At 38.8% G+C, this 25,451-nt stretch overlaps 1 protein-coding gene across 14 annotated transcripts in view; it reads left to right on the top strand.

The window, feature by feature from the left end:
• CHL1 (cell adhesion molecule L1 like) overlaps positions 1 to 25,451 on the top strand; it is a 214,671-nt gene that overhangs the window by 56,658 nt on the left and 132,562 nt on the right. Inside the window, exon 1 of one of the 14 annotated variants that reach the window (XM_057706445.1) lies at positions 9,741 to 10,027. The exons of the other annotated variants lie outside the window; for them this stretch is intronic. The gene's annotated coding sequence lies outside the window, so the exon portion shown is untranslated. Of the gene's footprint in view, positions 1 to 9,740; positions 10,028 to 25,451 lie in introns of those variants that run through there. 14 annotated transcript variants of the gene reach the window in all.

Raw genomic sequence — 25,451 nt, 5'->3', positions numbered from 1 at the left:
CTCTCCATGGATTTTCCATGGTGCCTGGCATGCTCAAATTTGTTATTCCTTGAAGTTTTGTCCACCTGGGTAACATTAGAGGTTAAGGCTTCATGTCTTCTCTAACATGGGGACTTTAGCTTTGATTAGTTATAGGATGAGTACCACTGATGGAGTATAAAATAATCACAGATAATCTAAGATTAAGTATAATTAAATAGCGGAGATATAAAACAAACATTTCTCCTTTTTCATTGTTTTTTGGTACTTTGGATTAAGTCAAAAACTGGCTTCATGCTTGCATGATTTTATAAATTTTTAACACTTTCTGCCATCTCTTTTTCATAAAAAGAGACCAGACTTCAAAATCCAAGATTCGACAGTCACAATGTAAAACTTAATTGTTTAGGTTTCAGTGTATTTATTTTTAGGTGATGCAGTGCTGATTTTCCGTTTTATAGTAGTGAGAGAACATATCTTAAGATATTTTAATCTACATAGAAACGTAAGTCAATTAAAAATAAGTGCAAATGATGCATGCGTATGAAAAAAAAATCATGTACTTATCATGTGAATGGCTTGAGAGACATTGAATTTGTTTGTTTTGTTAATTTGATACCTCTCCTTGAGGAGGACAGACTCTTAGGGAACATCGGCCTGAGTGGTTCCGAAAGAGGCAGCATGTTCTGGGGATGTGCTTGTATGTCTGTGGGGGGTGTGTGGGAGATGATGATAGATGCTGGGAGAGAGCAGCCCCCGAAAGGGGGGAGCAAGCCCTGAAAGGACACATAGGGCCCTCGTAAAGGCCAACTGCATCAACTTCAAATGTTCGGTTCTTCCCACATGGCTCTGTCCTGGCAGCACCAACACGCCTTCTGGTTTGAGAGGCCGGTGAGAGTAAGAGGGACTATTGTTTCACGGGGCAGTCAGTGCCACTGTTTTGAGTCACGGAATGCTCAGTCATGCGTCATAGGTTCTTTTAGTCAGCAGGACCTCAGCTGTCCTTTAATTCAACCATTCTTTGGGGGCTTGAAGGCGTTTGCATTACCATTCTCATACGTGGTCATCAGCCTCTACTTCACCTCCTCTGATAAGAGGGTGCCTTTCTGAGGTTTCCAAGTCCACGTTTGCATAACTCCAAACCTGGAGTTACGTTTCTATAAAGCCTCAAATCTCTCTCCCAGGAATTTTCATTTGTTTCTCCCAGTTCTGCTCTTTGGGCCCCTAGAAAACAAAATCTCATTCCTTTTCTGTGACCCTCAGATGTTTGAAGAGAGGTTTTATGCTTCACTTGAGTCTCATTTTTTCCCAGGAAAACATCCCCAGCTCCTTCAACCTTTCTTTCGAGGAAATGGTGTCCATCCCACCTCCCATCTTGGGAGCGCACCTTTGAATACGCTGTTTGTCTGAATCAATTTTAAATGGAAGCACATAAACCTGGGTAAAAATTTCTAGATGTTTCTTGAGGGGAAAAAAGTAAAATGTGACAGTCACATTCTTTATTCTAGATACCATATTTCTTTTACTATATCCTAGGATTAGCAACTTTTTGACAATTTTATCACATCATTCATTAACTGTCTTTTTAAAAAAATACTACAATTGTGCCACACCTTCCTTGTTTTAAAACTTATGCCAATGTCTTTCTAATAAAAATATGTGTGATTTGTGTTGTGTGTGTGTAGCAGGAAACAGGTATTGCAGGGAAATAAAAGTAAACTGTTAAGTACCAAGAGAAATTAGAAATTTGGAGACATATGAAATATCTGACACCGTGGGTAAGCTGAGAAGTAAAACATCAGTTTTATTTTTCCCTAGCCTGTTTAAAGGGAGTTTTTCTCCGACTTTGGTCCTTGAGCCACTTATATGAGCAACATCTTCTTGCAGAGGTCTTGCCTGACTCTCTCATCTTGCTGTCTCATCCATCATCACCTGCTAGCGCTTTACCCTCGTTGATTTGTATTCATAGCTCTTGTTGCTACCAAGCATTTTATATCTTTTTATTTATGTATTGAAACAATTTATGAAAGCAGGGTCTTTGTTTTTTACCCCTGTATCCACAGTATCAAGCACAGAGCATAATATTTATCACAATAAGATTTTGTTAAATGAATAATTGAATAAATCAGTAAAAGAATTACTTGGGATGTTAATTACATATGCAGATTCCTGGGCTCCACTCTGGCTGTGAGGCCCAGGATTCTAGTAATTCATCTGTATTTTAGCAGGACTGTTTTTGCATAAGTGCACACGATGCTCAGCATATCAAAAAATGAAAATATAATATAAAAATAAGTTTTTGAAATATCAAAAAATAGTTCTCCTTTACATTCTTAAAAGAAGACATAAGTCTGTATAAAGCCGTTAGAAGTAACCATTTCCATCTTACATTTTGAATCGTTTGCATACTACTGACCAATTTGGGGTTACTACCTCCCAAACCGTAACATTTGCTATAAAGTATGTTTGTTATTTAAAGAGGTAAAAAGAACTTAATAAGGTCCTGTTTTGACTATGATGCCACCATAGCTTGAGGAGTCACTCCTGCTTCCTAAATCACATTGTCATGCCAGTATGATAGCAAAGATCTATACATATATGGGAACTTGCAGACTACTGTAGCTTACCAAACAAACAAGACAGGTAGGTCGTTTTTAAAAGTTACCTCCTTGACACTGGGGTGTAGTTTGTGAAACTTTTTCTAAATGTTGATCTCAAAAATTCAACGGATTAGATAGTGGAAAGAAAAGATCTATATAGAAGCTTTCCACGGAAGGAGACACTCTTATTTTCCTATAAACTTCACTACTAATAAAATAAGGGAGAAGAGCAATATGAAACAAACAAGATTAGGAAAGCTGAAATGGTTTTTAAATGAAATTATTTTCCCCAGACTTTTCCATGAGATCTCAGCAGCTCTGCAACCACCAGCTTGTTGGAAATCAGCCTGGTTTTTGACAGTTTGAGAAACCATTCTGTCTGCCCCCTTTTTTACTTATTAAATTAATTGTACTGAATTTGTTTTTCAGAAGTAAATGAGAGTCATCTGAACAATGAGCTAAGCTGTTAAATCCCACAGTGGTTTGATCGCTTAGTTCTGCCTCTCAGCTAGCTGGACCGGATACAACCCATGTTTTTACCTTTGATCACTGTACAAAAAGAAGGTCCAGTCTTGCGTAATACAAGCCTAATGAAACAAAATTGCATTCAAAAATTACTCAGTGCTGCTCTCCACTAAAATGTTATCTATGTAGCATGATGTTTAGTTACTTGGAGGTAAAAATTAAATATTGGGTCTTTAAGAGGGGAAGAAAGGGGGAAGAGCGGGAGAAAAGGAGGGGAGAGAAGAAAAGGGGGAAGGAAGAAGAAAAGATAGAAAATAGGGAGGGAGGTGGGGGAGAGAAGGGGAGAAACTTCTTATATTCAGAAAATAGTATTTTTTACCCCCAATGAAGCATCATGGAATAGGTAAGGCCAGTTGCTGCTAAAGTTGAGTGTTGGACTGAGGTTGGGCAGTCATATTCCATCCTTGAATGTCACAGTCACTACCGGTGTGCCCTCAAAAGGCCACACATTTATTAAGATTTCTTACTTGTAAAATACGTAAATTGGAGCTGAATGGTACTGAAGCAACATTCTAGCCTTAAAAATTATATGTCTCTGGTTTTTAATATATCTGTGAAATTTGAAACATAAAGAATAGAATAATTATTTAAAGAATAAGACACAAAGTTAAGAATCAGCTCTATAAGACCTAAATCAATATTTAGAAGGAAAAATAAATTTTGAATAAAATGATAATTTAAAAAAATCCACTGTGACATTTTTTTAAGAAAACCTTGTTTTAAAAAAATGATAATAATGGGAAGTACTGCTATTGGAGTATAATTCAGTGTTTAATATTTGAATACAAAGAAATTGAATAATATATATTCTTCATAACTTCTTTAAATCAATAGTTTAGCTTGAGAGTTTTAATAGCTTAAGTATATTTACAGCGAAGATCTACAGTAAGTTATAGGGCGCAAATCACATTTAAATGCTAAAGGGTGAGGCATCAGGAGACGTTTAAGACAACAGGGAGTGGTGGGGATTGGTGCACTGGAGAATACAGCCTGTTCTAAAACTGGAAACCTCTGCTCCACTTAGTACGTTTGTTTGCTCAGCATGCAGCAAGCCAAATGCTGATTTGCCTAGGTTTGTAGAAGACAGAAGGTTTATCTGTGAGGGAGGCAAGTGAAGGGGTGGGAGAACAAGTCTTCTCAAAGATGAAGGGCTTGGGATATTTATGGGATAAAGAAGCAGGGTGGCCTTAGGCCTGGGGAAGGATGGCTGGAGGCAAGAAAAAAGTGACGTAACCAGTGTTCTGTGCAGGTGTATCTGAGTTACACACATCTTCATGGGATGCATGTTCAGAAAGTGGTAATGTGAGCTGAGGGTGGAGTTTCTGGCTCTCTGATGTTGAAAGGTTATCAATTGGATACTCAGCACAGGTCCAGTTGAATGGTTGGTGTCTCTACCAGTTTAAACTGGACAAGACTAGTTCTCTAGTCTTGAAAAACTATTTAAGCAACTGTTACTATAGCAATCCGTAAGTCACAGGTGTTATCTACAGGGGCAAAAAGAAGTCTAGTGATGTTTTGCCTTAGTAAGCCATGTGAAGCTTGGAGGGTATGCAATTTGCAGAACGATTAAAAGGAGTTTAGTCCGTGGAGGCCACTTACGGAATAGTATTTATTAAGCAAGTTATAGTTTACGGGATCTAACTGATGGCTGCCCTTGATTTCACGCTCCGGAAGATCATTGCCAGGTGATGGTCTTGTCAGACTTTCTACATTTTCAGAGAAAGGGTAGAAATCTGAATTTTACTGCTAAAACTCCTCATATTTAAGAAATGGAAGCTGATTCAGGCCTTCAGAAAAGTTTGTGTGGGAAGCAACCTAAATGCCCATCAACAAATGAATGGATACAGAAGATGTGGCATATATATACAATGGAATATTACTCAGCTATAAAAAGGGAGGAGATGGAGCTATATGTAATGAGGTGGATAGAACTACAATCTGTCATACATAGTGAAGTAAGTCAGAAAGAGAAGGACAAATATTGTATGCTAACTCACATATACGGAATCTAAAAATGGTACTGATGAACTCAGTGACAAGAACAAGGAAGCAGATACAGAGAATGGACTGGAGAACTTGAGGTATGGGAGGGGGCGGGGGGTGAAGGGGAAACTGAGAAGAAGCGAGAGAGTAGCACAGACATATATATACTACCAACTGTAAAATAGTCAGTGGGAAGTTGTTGTATAACAAAGGGAGTCCAACTCGAGGATGGAAGATGCCTTAGAGGACTGGGGCGGGGAGGGTGGGGGGGACTCGAGTGGGGGGCGTCAAGGAAGGGAGGGAATATGGGGATATGTGTATAAAAACAGTTGATTGAACCTGGTGTACCCCCCCAAAAAAATAAATAAATTAAAAAAAAAAAAAAAGTTTGTGTGGAAGGTAAACCGAAGACACCTGTGAGCAGACCTTGCTCCCTTTGATTCAAGGGTTTCTGGAGTTCCCTTCTAGCCATTCGACTACCAGGTAAACTGCTATCAGCTGTCAATTTTTTATTATCTCGTTTAGATATTTAAAGAGTATCCTTCCCTGTAGAATTCAGAATGGCCCTGAAACATGAAGACCGCATCATAGTCAGTCCAAGGCATGGTGCAAAGTGAGGGAAATTTAGAGAGTAGATTCTTCTGTCCATTTCCCTGCTAAATGATTTGCACCCAAGTAGACTCCAGATGCCCAAGCAGCTAAGCTCCTCAGAAACGGAAACGAGCCACCCCATCAACATGCTTCTGTCCACTCTACCCTGAGACTTGCGGTGATTCATCATATGAACTCCTCGCCATTTGAAAGAGCTAATTCAGTCTCATCCCCAGGGTGGTATTGATGCATTAAGATGTTATGGCTCTTGGAGTGGTTAATGAGAAAAGAATGCAGTGGACTTGCTGACCATTTAACGGAAAATTTGCCATTTATACTCTGATGGTTCTGAATTTCGACATCTTCATGTGCCATTGTGGCATATTTCTTGTTTGTTATTTTGTTTTCTTTTAAGAAAGAATAATGTCAGAGAGAGGAAATGCTCATTTGTTACTGGAAACTTACAGTGATGGGATGTGCTAGACAAGACATAAGAGGTCCCTTGTTTCCACTTGGATTTGTCACTGCTCCAAATCTCTCCCTCTAGCTAAGATTTATTCACATAATTGATTTATGGAGTCCGTTTCTCAAAGACAAGAATTGTGTTGTTTTTTATTTATGCATGTACTTGCTGTTGTATATCTTACTTTTAAACTTTTACAGACCTTGGAATGTAGAGAATATTCACCATGTCTATGTTGGGTTAGTGGGTGTTTAAAGAGTGATTTTAAGGATGCCACAGTTTTTTGCTTTGTTCTTAGCTGCATACAGTTGTGTGAGCTATTTTGAATATATTCGTGTACAGGGCCACACGATGGTAGTGCAAAGTGTTAATACTGATTTGAAAAGAATGACCTTTTCCTGTGTGTTCCTGTCCATTATCGATAGGCTGCACTATCACTGTCTTAGGATAGATTTGCAGAAATGCCCTGCAGTTTCTTGCTCTAGTTTCTTTTTCCCTTGGGTGCTTGGCTCTGGAGCTGTCATTCAGACCTTACTATAAGGATAAGCAATTAGTAGTTAAATGAGTTTATGTACTCTATTCAAATGACACTAAACTCATTGCCACGTGAATAGGACAGATGAATTATTTCTTTGTGCACTTTTAAAACAAGCCCACATAGTAAATGATGCTGTTCATAACCCCTTCCTTTATTGCTTTCTTTCCTATACCTAGGGAATCATTTTGAAAATGAACTTTAGAGGTCCTATTTATATTCCAGTGGAAGTAAGAACTCGGTAGTAATAAAAGTGTATATGTTTTCAAATAAACAGATAACTTGGAAAGGGAGGAGTAATTTTGAAAACAATACTATAAAAGATCAACGATGAGAGTACCTGCTGGCAATTTGCATCTTTAATATCTCAGGACCGTCAGACTCGCACAATGCCCCTGACCTGTATCATGTATGCATGATATAGAAGTATATTGTGGACCTACTGTGTGCCATACACGAAGATTGCGGAGGCAAATATTCACTTCTTGTCTTTGAGATACTCAGAATTGGGAGGGGGGGCGGGTGGAGGTTGGGACTGCTCATTATCTAACTCTCAGAATGAATGGTCCTTGCTCTTTTCACAAAGGACATTCTGATTAATAAGAGTCTTGGGGTTGTAGGGGAAATGTGTCATTCTGGATTACAAAGACCTTCTGTCTTTTTTCATAATGGACTGTTTGCATGAAAGACCAGAGTGCTAAGTGAATTAGACATCTACAACTCTGTGTAAACAGTCCTTTCCAGTCTTGCTTCCTGGTGTAATGATCCTGAGCATTTTTGAAAGGACTTTACTTTGGATGCTAGGAAAGAACTACAAGTGAGATGCAGACTTTGGTATATTTTGTAAATGAGGTATAGATCCTTTGTAAATTTACTTCTGTGATACTTTTGTATTACTTACTGATCTCCCTAACTCAAAGAATTGTGCTTTCTCAGTATCCTCATTTTATAGATGAGGAATTGAGGTTCACACTACCTTTTTTAGTCAAAACCTACTGAGTTTCAGACTCTGATTGATCTGATCCCCAAGCCCAGGAGAAGGATGATATATGGAAGGAAGGAAGAGGGTAGCCCCTACCCAGAATGTTTCTCAAATTCCATACAATAATATATTATGCCCACATTAATTCAAAACCTGTGTGGGAGAGGTGTGGGGAATACAATGGCAGAGCCTTTTAAGTATTCACAGTGAAGCAGAGGTTTAATGAGGTGGAATTTTAAGGTTTTTAAACTTGATGGTTGCTATAAGGTGGGAGTGCCATGGAAAATGAGGTGGTAAATTTGGATAAACAGTCCAGGAATCTTCTGGAATGGAAGAGGCTTCTCCTCAGTATTCAGAGTTCTTGAACTCTCTGGAGCCTTTCGAAAATAACAAGCCTTCTAAGGAAAATAAACAAAGAACCCAAACAATTCCATGCAGAGAAATAAATGGGACCAGTGGGTATTTAAAGGGGGTGGTGGTTCTGAGTCTGTGTACCTCGTCCACTAGGAGCAGATTGTTTTCTCAGGGGCAGTTGTGAAAAGGTCTGTAATGTGTGGTAAGGGTAGTAACCATGGCCAGCTGTGTTCTGCAGCATCCTCAGTGAAGCATCAGTGCCTGGGGAAAGAGCCTTCTTTCTTACACTTTGAGGAATCATGTAGCTTAGTCGGGCCATGTTACCAGGAGCTGGTGGCAACAACAGGAGCAGCTAGCTCAGCTCAAGCCTCTGTTCCTTTGGACCTAAGGTGGCACTGATAGGCACCTACAACAGTGACACCAGTAGATGGCAAAAGAAGGCATGTCTTTACCTGGCTCAGCTCTAGGATTTCTCCATGGGAGAGGGTCACTGTCAGCAGTCCAGTGAGAAGCGGGGTAGGGACTAAATGTGAAGCTTTGACTGCATGACAGGCATGCTGCGTTTACTTAGATGGTGAGTTTCTTTGAGATGTCTTGGAGTTGATGGAACTTATGGAAGAATTAGCCCCTTTCCTTGAGATATAGGTTGACCCCACACCTGCTCTTTATTTGTAAAAATGTTAAGCGTTGGCTTTGGTGCCAGTAACATCAGGATGGAGGCTTCCTTTGTGATGAGGTGGGAAGCTTTTCCCTCCTTCCCTTCTAGCTTCTTTGGCTGATCTAATAATCAAATTGACATGAGACAGATTAACAGGAGAAAAACAAACTTCATTTTGTACATAGGAAGCTCCATAAAAAAAAAAAATGAGACTCACGGACAGTCAGGCAATTGAGGCTTATATACCATCCAAAGGAGAAGTGGGTAGGAGGAGACTGGGGCTTCAAAGGGGTGGAAGACAATTCACAGGGAGGTGAGAAGAGCATGTGTAGTAATCAGATGTTTGCCCTGCCATGCAGAGAAGTCTTTCTGACATAAATAGTTATCTCTGGTAATAGCTCTCTCTTACTGGTACAGGCCCCCTACCTATTAATATATTGTTTTAGGCAGTTAAGGGAGAGGCAGAAAGCTTTTCCTAAGTCTGCTGGGCCTTAATTGGCTCCAGCTAAAAGCAATCCACATGCCATGGAAGGTTTGGGGGTGGCGTACTGGTGGCCCCCCCTCAGTGGCAGCCTATCCGAGACAGATTATGTGGCTTTCCTGCGTCAAGAAGTTAGGTTGAGGTCAAGTTTGATTTTCACTTAGAACAAGTAAGGTAAGAGCAAACTGGATATTCCTGGAACACCTGTGAGCACAGTGAAGCTCTCAGGTGGGAACGGAGAGTCTCTAAATCAGCGAGGCAACACGTGGGAGGAGTAGCTTAGGAAACTCTAAGACACAGTTATTTACACTTCGTATTATAACAACAGTAGTTATTTAAACAATAGTTGTTAATCACAGCTGTTGCCTGATTATCTCAGGGTCCAGTGCTATAGAATGAATATTTATGACCCCCTGAAAATTCCTAAATTGAAGCTGAATCCCCAGTGTGATGGTGTCAGGAGGTGGGGCCTTTGGGAGGCAATTAGGTCCTGCGGGTGGAGCCTTCACCAAGGGGATTAGGGCCGCTATAAAAGAGCCCCAGAGAGCCCTTTCTCCTTTTCCACAGTGTGAGAACACAGCAAGGAGACAACCGCCGATGACTAGGAAGAGGGTTTTACCAGACTCTGAGTCTGCCGGCGCCCTCGTCTTGGTCTGCTGCCCAGCCTGCAGAACTGTGAGAAAGAAATTTCTGTTGTTTATAAGCCACACTGTTATAGCAGACTGAATAGATGAAGACACCCAGGAAATCATCACACTCTCCCCCTACTTGAAATGCTAGGAATTGATTCTGTGGGAAGCTGGCTGATTACAAATCATGTGTCTGCCCCTCCCCAGCATTTACCAGCACAATTTGTTCTCCTTATTTTTCATACTGGTGAGTCTGTTTCCTTGCATCCATCTGTTGTTTCAGTATGTTTTGCATGTTGCACAGTGGTAAGGATCCTGAGTTCTTGTTGCTTCGTGCCCCTTCCCTGCATATATCAGGATTTACATAAATGCCTATTGAACAGTTGAAAAAATAAGTGACATTTCTGTTAAGGCAAATTTAGTTGGCAGCAGAATCTCTTTTCAAAGTTATCCTAAGAAGAAACCTCATGCTATCATTTCCCTCATGACTTGTGGTTCCAAATGCAGTGAGAATTTGTTTCCTTGCCCTGGGAGCACCTTCCTTTGCATAAGATCCTAATTAACCACCTGAGGTGCTTTAGACCTTAGAGCAGGTAGGGATTATTCATTTGCCTCTACTTTATGTTCATGTTAGTACTTATTTATTTCTCCTTAAGATTGTATTCACTTCCTAAGAACTTTTAGTATTGAGAAGTTGCTAGTGGCTGATATTACCTTAAAATGATGAGGATTTAAAATGTTTTTATTTTGCCAGAAGAAAATTAAAATTAAATGCATTCCATCTTTAAAAATTCCTCTCTTGAGAATCTAAAATCGCCTTTTACATTATATTTCATGATCTTCACTAATTTAATATTAACACCTAATTAGACTCTTCTGTGTATCTCAACGGCAAGGCCAGATTCATGTTAATTTTCTCCATTAAGTGTTGTTGTATAAAAGTCAAGAAAAGTGCTAAATATAACTTTCCGGCAAATTGTGATTTAAAAGGTATTTTGTTAAGAAAATAGATTTAAAATGTGAGATAATTCCAACAAACAGTAGCAAATTGAGCACTTTTTCTTGAGAAGTTCTAATGATTATTGCAAATGTATTTGTGTCAATAGTCTCATCTTTAGCCATGAGCTTGATCAGCTGTGCTGTTGATGGTCCGTTTTAAAAGGGTGTGTCTTTGCTATGGGGGGGAAAACACTTGCTTTGGTTTTTTTAAATCACAGATGGTAGTTGATTCAGTTCACATTTGCTGTCTCCCCGTTTTCTGTTTATTCTTGCTCTAAATGTGTTTTGCCCCAGCACATGTTCACTAGGTTTCATTCTTTGCGTGCAGATTTTCAGTATGTTTCCCAAGCTTCTATGTTACATTTTATTTCAAACAGTGATGCAAATGCTAATTTGGAATAATAAAGTGTAAGATTTTCTAGAAATTATAGCAGTGACATGGGAAGTATATTAAACAAGGACTAGATTGTGCTTATATTGGATTCAATTTCATAATTCATGGAATTGTTTACACAGCTTCCTTTTCCTTTACTCAAGATTATTATACCTGCTGTAAATATGTGTTGCAAAATTTAATAATTATGTATTCAGAGGCAACTATAAATCTGTTTTATTTGGCACACAGAAAACAATTAAAAAACAATCCTAATGGCAGATTTAGATTTAGATCCTGTGTCCATTATTAGGACTCAGTTTTAGGAAACTGTTTACTCTGTTCCTCTTGTAACGTTCTAGAACATAGGGTATAAAGACAAAGAGCTGATTCAGGAGGTGTCCAAAATATTAGCCTAATTTAGACTTCTCTACTCATGAGTGTTAAGAGGACGTTGAGTGAGACTTTGTACTTTTACTGTTGTAGTTGCTCCCAAATTGGTAGTTAGAACCCACAGCTGCAAATGGAGATGAGCCTAGTGTTGCTGAAACTCAGCCTCTGTTTGCTGCCTAATAGAAACGCGGAGAAAGAGTTTTTTTTTTTTTTTGAAACTTTATTGAGATACAGTTACCGTACAATAAACTGCATATATTTAGAGCCTACAATTTGGTATCCCAATCTCCCAATGCGGAGAAAGAGTTTTGGGTGAAGAAGAAAAGAATAACTTTATTGCTTTGCCAGGCAAAAGGAGTCACAGTGCGCTAATGCCCTCAAAACTGTGGGAGGGCGTAGTCAGGCGTCTTACAGTGTTCAACGAGCAGGGCGTGGTCAGCTCGTGGACATTCTTCTGATTGGCTGGTGGTGAGGTAATCGGGAGTCAGCACCATCAACCTGCTTCCAGCTGGTCTGGGGTCTGCGTGCTTGCGAGCAGCATAGCGTTAACTTCTTCCACCTGGTGGGAGTTTCAGTATCTGCAAAACAGGTACCTCAAAGCACGTGGCTCACAATATCATTTATGGTCTTTGAGGAAGAACTAAATGTCCTTGACTTTGTTTCATGGCTAAAGTATTACTTTGTCTTGCTTGACTGTTTTCCTTTCTGCATCTTGTCACTTCTCTGATTAAAGTTTCTCACTTCTTTGACTAAAGTTTTCGGGGTTTTTTGTTTGTTTTTTACAGACAAAAGGCAGGTGGAGGACGTGGGTGGGGGTTTATTCAGGCAAGGCCTCTTTGGGTCCTGCTCAGTTACCCTAGGATACCACTCAGGGGTTTCCTAAGAGTTGAAAGAAGCCAGATTTCCCCTACCATGACCTCAGCTACCCAGCTTGTGCACAGAATGATCTGGTGCCAGGAGGGTGAGAGCGGCTCTGTGAAATGTTTTAGCCTTGTGCACTATGCATTGGTGGTGATAAGAGGGGATTCTCTATAGCACTTTGCCCTTTGCAAAGCCAAGTGAAGAGATCCAATGAAGCATTTGCAGAGATGGATGTGCCTGAAAGATTGGGAGACCGGCAGTTTGTTCCCTGTTAGCTGAATCGGTGATAACTTTCTGCTTTACTCCTGTGCTGATGTGAGCAGGGCAGGAGAAAACTGGGGGGAGAGGGTAGGGTGGGCTAGTAGAGCAGCCACACTTTGATCATTGGGGCCAATAGGGGTGCCTGAAATGTTGTATCAAACAGACCTGGTATTAAGTAGCTGGGCTCGAGCTGTCTTGCTGGTACCTCATCCCAACGTGTGTAGGAAAGGTGTGGGGGAGGGGGAGTGGCTAAGAGTGCAGTGACAACAGCAGCAAGAGGCTCTGGACTCTACTTAGGGGTGGAAGCTGGGTAGAGGTGAGAGTGCCCGGGGCCTGTGCAGGAGCTGACCCAACCAAAGATCCAGGCTAGAAGAGTCAGTTCTAAATCCAGGATGCTGGAGAGAGAGGAGGAATAAAAGATGTGATCACATTGCTCTCCTCATTCCAGCTCCTTCTAGCATAGTTTTGGCCAGAAATGGGGAAGGAGGAAGCATTTTGAACCAGCCTGAGATTTACTGATAAAGAGTGACTTGAGGTTTATGGAATAAGATAGCATAGACTGGTGGGAAAGGAGAACTTGGCAAAGTAGTGTTGAAAGCAATGTTGGAAGTAAAAAATGAAATCATTTCAGGCTAGTGTTTCAACTGAGGTGAGAATCCTTGATCAACCAATCACAGCTGAGTAGAGAATTCCGTGTGGCCTCTTACTCTATTTTCCCTGCATGTAGACTCCTCGTGCCCACTGATTTTTTTTTTGTTTTTCTAGCTAGTCAAAGGCAGAGTGGTTGACAAGGAGATTACAGAAGCCTGCTTGAAAGATTTACCAAGTAGAAATTCCCATGAGATGAAATACAGGGAATGAGTGAGGGTGGAGAAACTTGTCACAATTTTTAATTTTGAATGGACATTGGCATAAATAGAAATCCGAGGGATGGAGAGCTGCAAAGTCTGATATTTTCATGCTAAGCTGTGGAAATCAGGCAATGTGTGGTAACGTTATCTGACAAAGAGATTCAGAGGAGCACTGGAGACAGGAAAGGGAAATCAAAGTGAACATTGATGAATGTGGTGAGAGTATCATGTGTTGTGGGTGCATCGTGGTTCTTCCTTTCGTACGCATGCTGTGTTCGAAGCAGTCTTATGAAAAGTCATCTTTCATGTTAAGTGGAGATCATGTTCTTGTGACATTTCTATTTGGTGATCATATCTCTAGCAATTTAAAAATCACATTGAGATAAAACACTGTTTTGATATGTGCTGTGAAATCATACAGTAGATATTTTCTGTAGTGTAGCAGGATTTCTGCAGAATCGGGTAAATGAAATTTTTATATTTGTAAATAATATGCATATAAATTTATCAGTTGTCTTAAATACATGGACTCTTATATCTATTAATTACTTTTAAATTGCCTTTTTTTTTTTTTTTTTACTTTACCATGATATTGTTACTGTTATTTAAAACATTTTATTTGTACAAGCTCACGTAGCAATACCAAAAATATTGGGGCAATTTATTCTTTTCAAAGCCTCAGGATGTATCTATATTTGTTGCTGTAGTTTTATTTCTCTCATTACCTTGTTTTTCAGGAAATTTACAAGTATTCTTGTACTCTTTCAAATCTTAGGGGTAGTGATATATGTATTTCAAATTAAAAGTGTTTTTTATTTCTATCAATGCTGTTCTTTGTCATTTCTGAATGGGTTTTTATGGTTTTCTTCCAAGCCTTAGGTATAGTACTAGATATATTTCTAATTCATAAATTTCAAGCCTTCTTTCATTTCCCCTTTGCAGTTTTCCCTCTCAGAAACCTTTCAAGAACACAAGCTCCTTTCATTACAAAATACTGTGTTCTGGTTCTGTGGACATAGGAAGATGAGTTAGACATAGATTCTTCCCTCAGATAGCTTATGTAGGAAGTTAGCGTGTCAGCCATGACACTTTCAATTGCAAGAAGCCCAAGGCAAGAGAGACGTTTTGGTCTTATAACTAGAAAGGCGATAGAGTTGTTCGCGTTGTGGAAAAGACATTGCAAAGTCAGGCGAGAGTTTATGTTGAACTAGTTCAAAGCAGCAATCAGCACATTTGTGGTAAACCTTCTGAAGGTGATCCCGAAGACGACTGACCGCTGGGTTTGTACTCCCGACTTGATTCATCTTATCATTCATTCAGCCAGTACTTACTGAACTCCTGTGATTGCCAGGCATTTGGCCCTGGGTGTACAGAGATGAACAAGACAGATTTCTGCCTTTATGGAAATGATAGTCTAATCTAGGGAGATAAAAAACAGCCAAAGCAATGAAGAGATAATTAAGTGTCAGGTGGTGATACTTCCTATTAAGAAAAGTACGAGCAGGGACATGGGCCACTACTAAATACGATAACCAAGGAAGGCCTCTTCAAAGGGGTAACATGGGATCAGAGATGTGAAGGAAGTGTAGCTGTCTGAGTATCTGGGAAGGAGCCGTTCAAGTGGAGGGAACAGCAGTTGCAAAAACTCTAGGAAAGAGAGAATTTGGCACATATTCTAGAAACAGTGAGGAGGTCATCGTAAATCAAGCACGTCATGGAAGTTCTATGCATTTTTCAGGCTTGTAGTGCTGGGTGCACAATAGCTAGAATTAGCTTAGTGGCTTTTTCAATGACGAAAAAGAATTTGCCCCTCCTGTGACCACATTCAGAGTTCCTCATCCAAGAACCTGAATCAATATGTTTTAGTTTGGCTGCCTTTTTCCCACAGGCATTTAAGGTGTTTGATTTCTTTGAGATAACTATCGCTCTTAAACTTCATCATTTTCTCATTAGCTCCCATCATCTCCTTTAATCTTATTCAGGAGCGGGGTCCTCTCTGGACCTTTATTGTTTTACCATTAAACCTCATCAATACTGGTTGGAGCTAAAATCAGCATATTCACATTATTCTCTGCTGCTTCCCTCTCCCATTGGCTTCTGTGGATGGATGAAATCACTTCTGTTAGGACATTATCAGATCCATGAGTTTGACATTAGGTTTATGTTTTCTATTATAATAACATCTTTCAAAAATTTAGCTGTATAAGTATGAATGCCTCATTTTAAAATTATAATTGGTCTGCCTATATTGAAACTCGAGGTTGCAGGTGGCAGGATGATAACATGCATGGATGTGTCTCCTGATGATTCTTATCTACTCTTGCCCATATGGTAATTCCTCATACTCTACACAGAGATTGTTTCTGAAATACAAATTTGATCATACTATCTCTGCTTAAAATTACTTTCCATTTCTTAAAATTACTTTCGATTGTCTTGGATAAAGACAAGCTCTTCACATGATTTACAAAACTTCAGTAATATCAACTTAACTCACAGCCTCAACTGTGAACACATCCCGCCTCTGTTCACCAGCTTCCATACGCTAGCTTTTACCTTCCTCATTTTCTCCAGGCCCTCCTGACCACAGAGCCTTTGCACATGCTCATCTATCTGTGCACACTGCACTCTCTTGCCTCTCTTGCCAACTAGCTCCTGCACATCCTCCCTTATCTCAAGTCAGTTGTCACTTCAGGGTCATCTTTGCTGGGTAGATTGATCTCCTCTCTCTAAAATAGCACCCCTTCCCTCTCCTTCTTTGCACTTACCATATTTTCAGTTTTATCTTTTATTTGTGTGATTTAGTTAATGTCTATTTATCCCATATGAATGCAATCTCCATGGTAATTGGAACAGTATCTATATTTGCTTACCATTGTGTCTCGTGGCTTAGCCCTGCATTGGACACATGGTAGGTACTTAATAATTGTGGTATGGAGAACCAGAAATGAGTAAGAATTAATGTGTGAATGAAGATAAATGAATGTCCACACCAGATCTGCCCAGTAGTATTTTCTTCAGTGATAGAGGTGTTCTGTGTCCTCCTGGTCCAATATGGTAGCCTGAAGCCACGTGTGGATGTTGAGCACTTGCAGTGTGACTGAGAAATTAAACTGTTAATTCTATTTCATTTTAATTAACGTAAATGTAAATAGCATATGAGGCTAATGGCTACCATTTTGGAAAGAACAAGTATGGACAGAGTACCATCTCACATGAAATTTCAGATCCCTGTAAAACATTGTACACATACATACATTTTGGGTACTATTCGGATAAATTATTATTCCAATATAAATGAATTTGCCTAGGTAAATCATGCTCAAATTAACATTCAAAACTATTAAACCAACTGAACCTGTCTTTACATAAGCAGAGTAAATATACCTGCTATTCAAATAAGTTAAATGAGGAAAAAAGTGATTTTCAAGTTCACCAACCCACAATCTGCTAAACCCAAATACTGGAATAGGACTTTCTGCTACAGTCATTGTTTGGTTCATTTATTTTTTTAACTCTAGTGTGAGATAGGCTTACACACATGCTATCAATAGCTCCCTTTCACTGTAAGCAGCACGTTTTTTGGCTTTTGATTCCCCTACCGTGGTTTTCAAATTTTAAATAGAATATTTTTGGCCATTTTCAGGAGCATCTAAGGTATCTGTAATCAGAAAAAAAAAATCTTCCCCCAGTTTGGGAAGTACAAGGTATATTCTGCCTCAACCAATGCACAGTTTTTCTCTGGGTTTCTTTTATTTATATGAGGATTTACCCAATTGCTAATGTGCAAGAAATATTGATAATTATTTTCTTAGATTTTCCGTATAAACCACTGTGATCCTTATAGTGTCTTCATTATTATTCTAGTGGAGTATATAACTTAACCTCAGCATTTTTATGAGAAAGTAGAAGTATCTCCCTTTTCTAACTGAGCAATTTAGATAGTACATCCTGTTAACACAGTTTCCAGGCTGGTCCACTGTATCTTCAGTGCCTAGTATAGCACTGTGCACACAGTAGGTGCTGGTTGGGATTATTCTACCCATTTGCTAATAAGGAAACTGCCCCTTAGATTGGGGGAGGGCAGGCAGGATCAGTGATTGCCCAAGTTTACGTAGCTCTTGGTTGGTAGGGCTGGACCAGGCTCTTGCTTACTGCATGACTCATTATGCATTATCATACTAATATCCTAAGAAAGTATTTGGCTATCTTAAAATTTGTTTTCTTAAACTTACTATTCATTGGACAGATTTCCATTATCTGATTGAGAAAATAAGTCTATCACTGCAGAACAGAAGCAAATATCCTACTTGCTTTCCAGTTATTTGTGAGTGCTTTTAACTTCCTTAATGTTACATTCTTATTTCTGTTAATATGTATCGATGGCAAGAGTGGCTCCAGGTTTGAGTCATCTCTGATAAAAGACTTTTTTTTTCTTTCGATCTTTATTAGAGTATACTAGCTTTACACTGTTGTGCTAGTTTCTGCTGTACGACAAAGCAAATCAGCTGTGTTTATACGTATACCCCCATATCCCCTCCCTGAGCCTCCCTCCCACCCTCCCTATCCCACCCCTCTAGGTCATCACCAATCATGGAGTTGATCTCCCTGTATTATGCAGTTACTTCCCACTGGCTATCTATTTTTACATTTGGTAGTGTATAAATGTCAATACTATTCTTTCACTTTGTCCCAGCTTCAGACTCCTCCCTGCCCCACCCCCGTGTCCTCAGGTCTGATCTCTACATCTGCGTCTTTTATTCTTGCTCTGCCACTGAGTTCATCAGTACCATTTTTTTAGATGCCATATATGTGTATTAGCAAACGGTATTTGTTTTTCTCTTTCTGACTTGCTTCTTTCTGTATGACAGACTCTAGGTTCCATCCACCTCACTAGAAATAACTCAGTTTCATTCCTTTCTATGGCTGAGTAATATTCCATTGTATACATGCACCACATCTTCTTTATCCATTCATCTGTCAGTGGACATTTAAGTTGCTTCCATGTCCTGTCTGTTGTAAATGATGCTGCAATGAACATTGTGGTACATGTATTTTTTTGAATTGTGCTTTTCTCCAGGTATATGCCCAGGAGTGGGATTGCTGGTTCATGTGGTGGTTCTGTTTTTAGTTTAGAATCTCCATACAGTTTTCCATAGTGGCTGTATCACATTACAGTCCCACCAGCAATGCAGGAGGGTTCCCTTTTCTCCACAGCCTCTCCAGCATTTATTGTTTCAAGATTTTTTGATGATGGCCAATCTAACTGGTGTGAGGTGATACCTCATTGTGGTTTTGATTTGCATTTCTCTAATGATTAGTGATGTCAAGCATCTTTTCATGTGTTTGTTTAAAAAGCCTATCTTATAAATTTTTAGTTGCTCTGTAGAATGAAAAAATTTTATCATAGTGTAATAATTAGTTGTTTTGCTGCAGAGAGAGCCAACAAATGGTTTGCATGATGTCACCGACAGGGAACAGTGGACACCTAGGGACCAGAGGTGTTGCTTTTTTTCCAGTAGTCTAATTTTTTATGTATTCATAAGACTTGAATGGAGAATTTAACAAACTTACTGTTTTACAATGACAAACCTTTATTTCCTGAAATTGAAAAAAAAAAGGCCATTACTGCTATTGAAAGTATAGTTCTTAGTCTGAAAAGAACACTTGTGTAAAGATAAAGCTATAAAAGTATGCTTGTGTAAAATTTAAACATTATTAGCAATATAAAAATACTATTGAATATGTATTATGTGCCAAGCAATTTTCTAAGCACTTTATATTTTTTCTCATTTAATCTTTAAAACACTAGTACTCCCTTTTTATAGTTGAAAAAGCTGTGAATTTGAAAGGTTAAGAAAGTAATTCAAGTTGTAAAAACTAGTCATCAAAGGAGTTAGAGTTGAAGACCTATTAGACTCCAGAGTCTAAATCACCTATTTATACCATTGTTTTTAAAAGCATTTAATAATAAATTATATATTCATTGTCATGATTACTTTTGTAATATAAATTTTCCTCACCAAAGTAAAATGCAAAGTTAAAGATCATGTCTGTTTAATTCACTACTGTATTTAATGTATATACATTGTAGTTAATTAAATATGTTGAATGAATCATCTTGTTCTGAAGGCTGGAGTCATTAAAACATTGAGATTGTTCTAGTCTTCCTTCGGAGATTTTTTGGGGGAGGGGGTGGGTTTGGGATGGGGAAGAGTTTAGCCTGCTTGGAAGAAAGTTGGTGTTTTATCACATTGACGGTGTAGTTCCATTACAACTAATGGGATCCAGTGACTCCATTATCTTAGTCCATGAAGTTCAAGTGGTAATAGCAAGAAGAGCTTAAGTCCCAGGGAAAACCTTGCAACTAGAAAGGCTGTTGAACACTGACCTGGAAAGGACTTTCATGGCATCATGGGTTGGATGTTGAGTCTGGATTCTGGGTCAGTTGTAGAGTATTCCACATATTAGCTGTAGAGGTGTTTAAAATGACTTACCTTCTCTCCTTCCATGTTATCTCATCTGAAAGTTGGAGATAATAATAGTACATACCTCATAGGATTGTTTTAAGATGAAAAGAATTACTTATAACATTCTTAGAACAGTGTCTGGCACATAGTATATCTTATATAGTGTTTGTTACGTATATAGTCATTGCAAGAAGTCGTTTATAATATGTGCTGAATGCTTACTGACCTTAAAATGTATTAAACATCTGCTGGGAAGTTGAAGGATATTATTTGATAATTAAGGTATTCCCAGTTTTAGAATTAAATGGTAATGTCCACATGCTAGGATCATAAAGTAATTCAGAGGAAAATTTATATTTAAAAAAGTAAGATGAAGAACTAGGAATTAGTAACGAGTGCCCGGATTGTGAAACTGCAGTTTAATGGTCTCTATCTGTATACACACATAACATTAATACACTTATTTTTTTTTTATCTTCAGACCTTTTATTTGGAGTACAATTGCTTTACAGTTTTGTGCCAGTTTCTGCTGCACAACAAACTGAATCAGCTTCGTTTATACATATGTCCCCATATTCGCTCCCTCTTGAGCCTCCCTCCCACCCTCCCTATCTTACCCCTCTAGGTCATCACCGAGCATCAAAATACACTTAATTTGCCTGTTGGCAGAAGGACATAGCATTCAATCCCATGAATTCAATCCCATGAATTCAATCCCATTTCTCACTCTCTACCACATTCATATTCATATGTGGCTTTTATGCTTTCAGGACCAAAAATTGCTTGCATTTCAAACTGCAATGACTGTGCCCATTTGTTTGTCTTAAAATATAGTATGAAGATTATGTGAAAAGTGTTGTTTTTATACTAGGAATTCAAGAAAACAAATACCTTGTTCAGGTGGCTGTATTTCTAAATGCTAAATTTGCTTATTCTTCTTACTCCATATTTGCCCATTTTTGCCTGTTATCTTTGACGTGACATTTGGAATTGATGTAAGAAAGGGAATTAACTCGGAAGTCAGTAAAGTAAGCCTGTGACACATTCATTTATTATATGATGCAAGCGTTTTGCTCTGCTCTTTTAACATCTTTATTTTCTATAACAAGGTTTACTGCTACTGCTTACAGATTTTACATTTGCACATGTGACAGTTACAAAAGTTCCAGTGTGTGTGTGTGTGCATGTATTCATGTGCACGTTGATGTGTTTGTTGGGAAGAAGGATGGTTGCTTCAGTACCTCCTCAACTCATGACTGAAACTTTTGTTCTAATTCAAGGAAGACATAAAGAGCTCTTCAGAAGTAAAAAACTGAGTACTTTATTCATTTTCTCTGTGGAAATTAGTCCAGGAAGCAAATTAAAATTAGAGTGTCCAAAACAGTTACTTTGCATAACTTAATGTATTGACATTTGCCCACTGCCTATGATTTTAACCTTACTAGACATCTCCCTGGGGATGGTTTTTCTTAGGGCTCACAGGAGACTCCACTGAAATCATTTACTAGATGTCGAAGTTGCCCCCACAATCCCCACTGCGCTAACTGGCTACTGATCTGGGAGCTGTCATGTTTGGAAAATACCATGATGCCACGAGTTAATTCATACCCGTCATGAGATCTTTGCATGAGATCCCAGGGGGCCTTTCCGTGTGTCACAATACTGCAAGCCATTCGTTAGTTGCTTTCAAAGCGATGACCCATGGCCAAGAGATCTTGTTGCAGCATATGGCAACACCTGTCACCAGGTTTCGTGATTGGCATAAAATTAACCTGTTTTCCTCTTTGATTTGCTGCTTTTTTACAATATCTATAAAAAGGATGAGTAGAAATTGTATTCGAAAGCAATTTACTGTCACTTCAAGGAGCATAATGGTAGATTTGGGATACTGGACCTAAGGAACAGACCATTTCCTTGCAGAGGTACACACGCAGTTACTCAGTAAAAGTGGTGTTTTATGACGTTATGAATGGCAGTCTGCAAATCTCAGGCAGGAAGCAATGTTTTAGTATCTGAACTCTATCAAGGATAGGAACAAAGCAAGAAGTGACATTATTTTGAGCCTTGAAGAAGAAAAAATCCAGGAAGCTTGGGTTCCAGATGGGAATTTGTGCTTGGCTTTCAAATGGTTTCAAGCAAGTTGGGATTGCTCTGTTGTCTCTGTATTTCTTATGCCCAGATCTTAGTATTCTTATGGGGACATCAATAAAATGGACCTATAGAATAACACCATTCAGAATTAAGACAGGTATCTGAGAAGAGTAGATTAATGATATTTAGCCTTTAGGTACTTAGTAATTTTTCAGTTACTTTTAAGGATAAGGACAGAGCAGAAACTAGCAAACCACTTACTTGTGGCTTTCCACTTTAGTGAAATAGTGAAAAAATTTTGATCTAACAATTTCTTAGTTCCTTTTATCACCATTCTATGTATTTTTAATCTTATGTATCTTTTTCCACACTTTTAGCTTCTTAAAAGGTTTATTGTGATTAAGGGGGAGCTATTTTCTATAGCTGATCTCTTTGTGATTAAGTTAAATGCTTCTTAGAGTCATGAGTTTTAATATCCAAACGCAACAAATAACAAAGGTGAATTTAGTAATCTGTTTCCTTTTTTTCTCTCTCCATTCTGGACCAGTTGCTCTAAATTCTGGAGTGATTCTTCTCCTGGCATTTCTTAAATGATCTTTATTATTCAGTGAATTCCCTTTGAAGGTATAAACATTAGTCCTTGTATGGTTTTGGAAATTGATGGCTGCTCTTCTCAAAGGATGGTAGGTTGGAATGATTGAAGGAGTAGAGCAAAGAGCTGAGTTAAAACAATAGAGAAAGAGGAAGATAATACTGGAGACAAAGGGAGAAGAGGGCAGCAGTTGTAAAATAATCTGAAGTAGGGATTGGGGATTTAAAGGCTGCTTAGACTTGATTAATAGATGCTGTAAAAATGAAATGCTGAGCCAAGGGAAAAAATTGCACTTGCGAAGTCCCTTGAAAATGTGTTAATGCCTTTACTTGGAAAGCAGGTTTTTTTTTTTTTCCTACTGAGCATAAAACCATTGCATGAAAATACGGTCGTTTTTTTCACATTGTCCAGTGTTTTTTCTAAACTGCTGATTATACTTATGTTGGGATAAAATCAGATTTCCACTAGACAAAAAAGAGAAATAAAAAGAGGTTTATAGTAGTGCTATATGGGTCTATGGAATGTGTTTGCTAAGTAAGGATTAAGATAAAATTTAAAAATAGTTTTTAAAATGTTATTGGTAGACTAAGTTTTATTTTAATTTCAGCAACAGTGATGACAGTTTTTATTTAAAAGAATGGGAGATTTTGCGGGGTTTTTTCAAGAGTATTGTGTTGACATGAATAGCATATAAACTATTTTCTAACAAAATTTGTCAAGAAAATTGAAACTCAGTCTTAAAAAAAGAAAATAATCTGTGGCAAATCATTTTATCATTAATGACAAACTGGAGGACCTACAAAATAATTTAGATAAGAATTAAAATGCTGAAATATTTTCATTACTGGTAAAGCTGGTTCACAACTACTTCTGGTATATTTACTACATGCAAGCAGGATCTGAGAGAGACAACCTGAATCTGTCTAAAGGCAAGCATTCAAGAATGGCAAGAGTCAGGGGATGATAAAAACTGTCACCTTGACTAGAATCAACTAAACGACTTTTTCTATGAGGAATCAGTGAAGGGTAAAGAGATGAACTACAAGAACTTATGTGTGTTGGTTGGATGGTTAGTTTAATACATACTCTTTTCTCATGGGTTATAGATGGCCATCATTTTTCCTCCTGGTTTTAGGAGTTAACTGTTAGTAAGTTCCCCTCTTTCCTGTCACTCATACACACACATACACACACTCACACACACACAATATAAATATAAAACTGTGGGCTAGAGAATTTTCCAATTAAGAGTATCCCATTCTCTAACCCAATGGTTCTCAACTGGAGTGATTTTGCCCCTCAGGGAGTATCTGACAATGTCACAACTTGGGGGAAGGGAAAGGGTGCTACTGCTCTCTAATGGGTAGAGGTCAGCGATTCTCCAAAACATTCTACAGGGCACAGGGTATCTCTCCACAGTAAAGAATTACCCAGTCCAAAATTTCAGTCGTGTTCAGGTTGTAAAACCTTAACTGTTTTGAGTAAGTTAGTCTCCTTAGTAACCGTTCGGTATTTCAGAGTTATTCCTTTTTAAAGTTCTACTCCCCAAGAAATTGCCAAAGAGCCTGGGAATTTACATGACTCCACCAGTGCACAGAAAGGGGCTCACATCCAAGTATTCAGGCCTGTGCTATCTTCTGGATCCTTCCTTTCTTTCACAATCATGCCCTGTGCTTCGTATTTGATGTCTAAGTCACCCATTCATGACCAGCACCCCAGCCTCTTGTAATTTATGACGCTAGTAAAATTGTGATTCTGCTGGTTCTTTTGCACTACCAGGGCCCAGAAATCCTCTGGTTTTGATTGTCCACCTCAGGTCTTGTTACGGGGTGTGCTGGAGGACAGGGAGAACGAAAAATTCCCACCAAACTGAGCATGCATCATGAGACTGAAAAATGAGGCAGGAAGTTTATTACAGGGTAATTTACTCGCAGGGTGGGATTGGGCAGACAAAGATCTGGAAGCATTTGCAGCTGTATTCTACACTGCTGGTGGGCCATTGGGATGATTTTATAGTTACCCTAGGGTATAGGGAGAGGTGCTTGGAAACAGGACATAGATTCCTAAATCGAGATTTATGAATGGGTACCTAGTTTGGTGGGTGGGGGGAATAGTCAGTGGAAGTTTTCATCGTTTGGGAATAACTGGACTAACAGAGCATAGACGTCGCCTGGTCCTAATAAATAAGCAATATCTATGAATTACAAAGCCCTTGATAACAGAAGTGATTTTCTGCCCGGTATAGTACTGGGTAGGGTCCGTGGAAGGACAGGAGAAAGTGCAAGGGGCCAAGATGACATCACTTATGCTAACAGCCATACTTGGTGCTAGGCCCCTCTGAGTCATAGCCACATCATTTGTTCAACTCATCATTGGGACCTGTAATGGTTAATTTTATGTCAGCTTGGCTAAGTCAGTGTCCAGATATTTGGTCAAACATTATTCTAGGTATTTCTGTGAAGGTATTTTTTGGATGAGATTAACATTTAAATTAGTGGACATTGAGTAAAGCAGATAGGCCTCTGTGATGTACGTGGGCCTTGTGCAATTAGTTGAAGACTTTTATAGAACAGACTCTGACCTTTCCTGATGGCAAGAAGGAAGTCTGCCAGCAGACTGCCGTGGACTCAAACTGCAACTCTTTCCTGAGTCTCCAGCCTCTTACTCTGCACATAGTAGATTTAAGAAGTTCCCAAACTGTGTGAGCCAATTCCTCAAAATCAATCTCTACATATATATCTACATCTATATACATATCCCACTGGTTCTGCTTCTCTGGA

This window comes from Hippopotamus amphibius, chromosome 13, assembly GCF_030028045.1.
Source record: "Hippopotamus amphibius kiboko isolate mHipAmp2 chromosome 13, mHipAmp2.hap2, whole genome shotgun sequence".
NCBI lineage: Eukaryota > Metazoa > Chordata > Mammalia > Artiodactyla > Hippopotamidae > Hippopotamus > Hippopotamus amphibius.
This window is presented reverse-complemented; position numbering and strand designations above follow the sequence as displayed.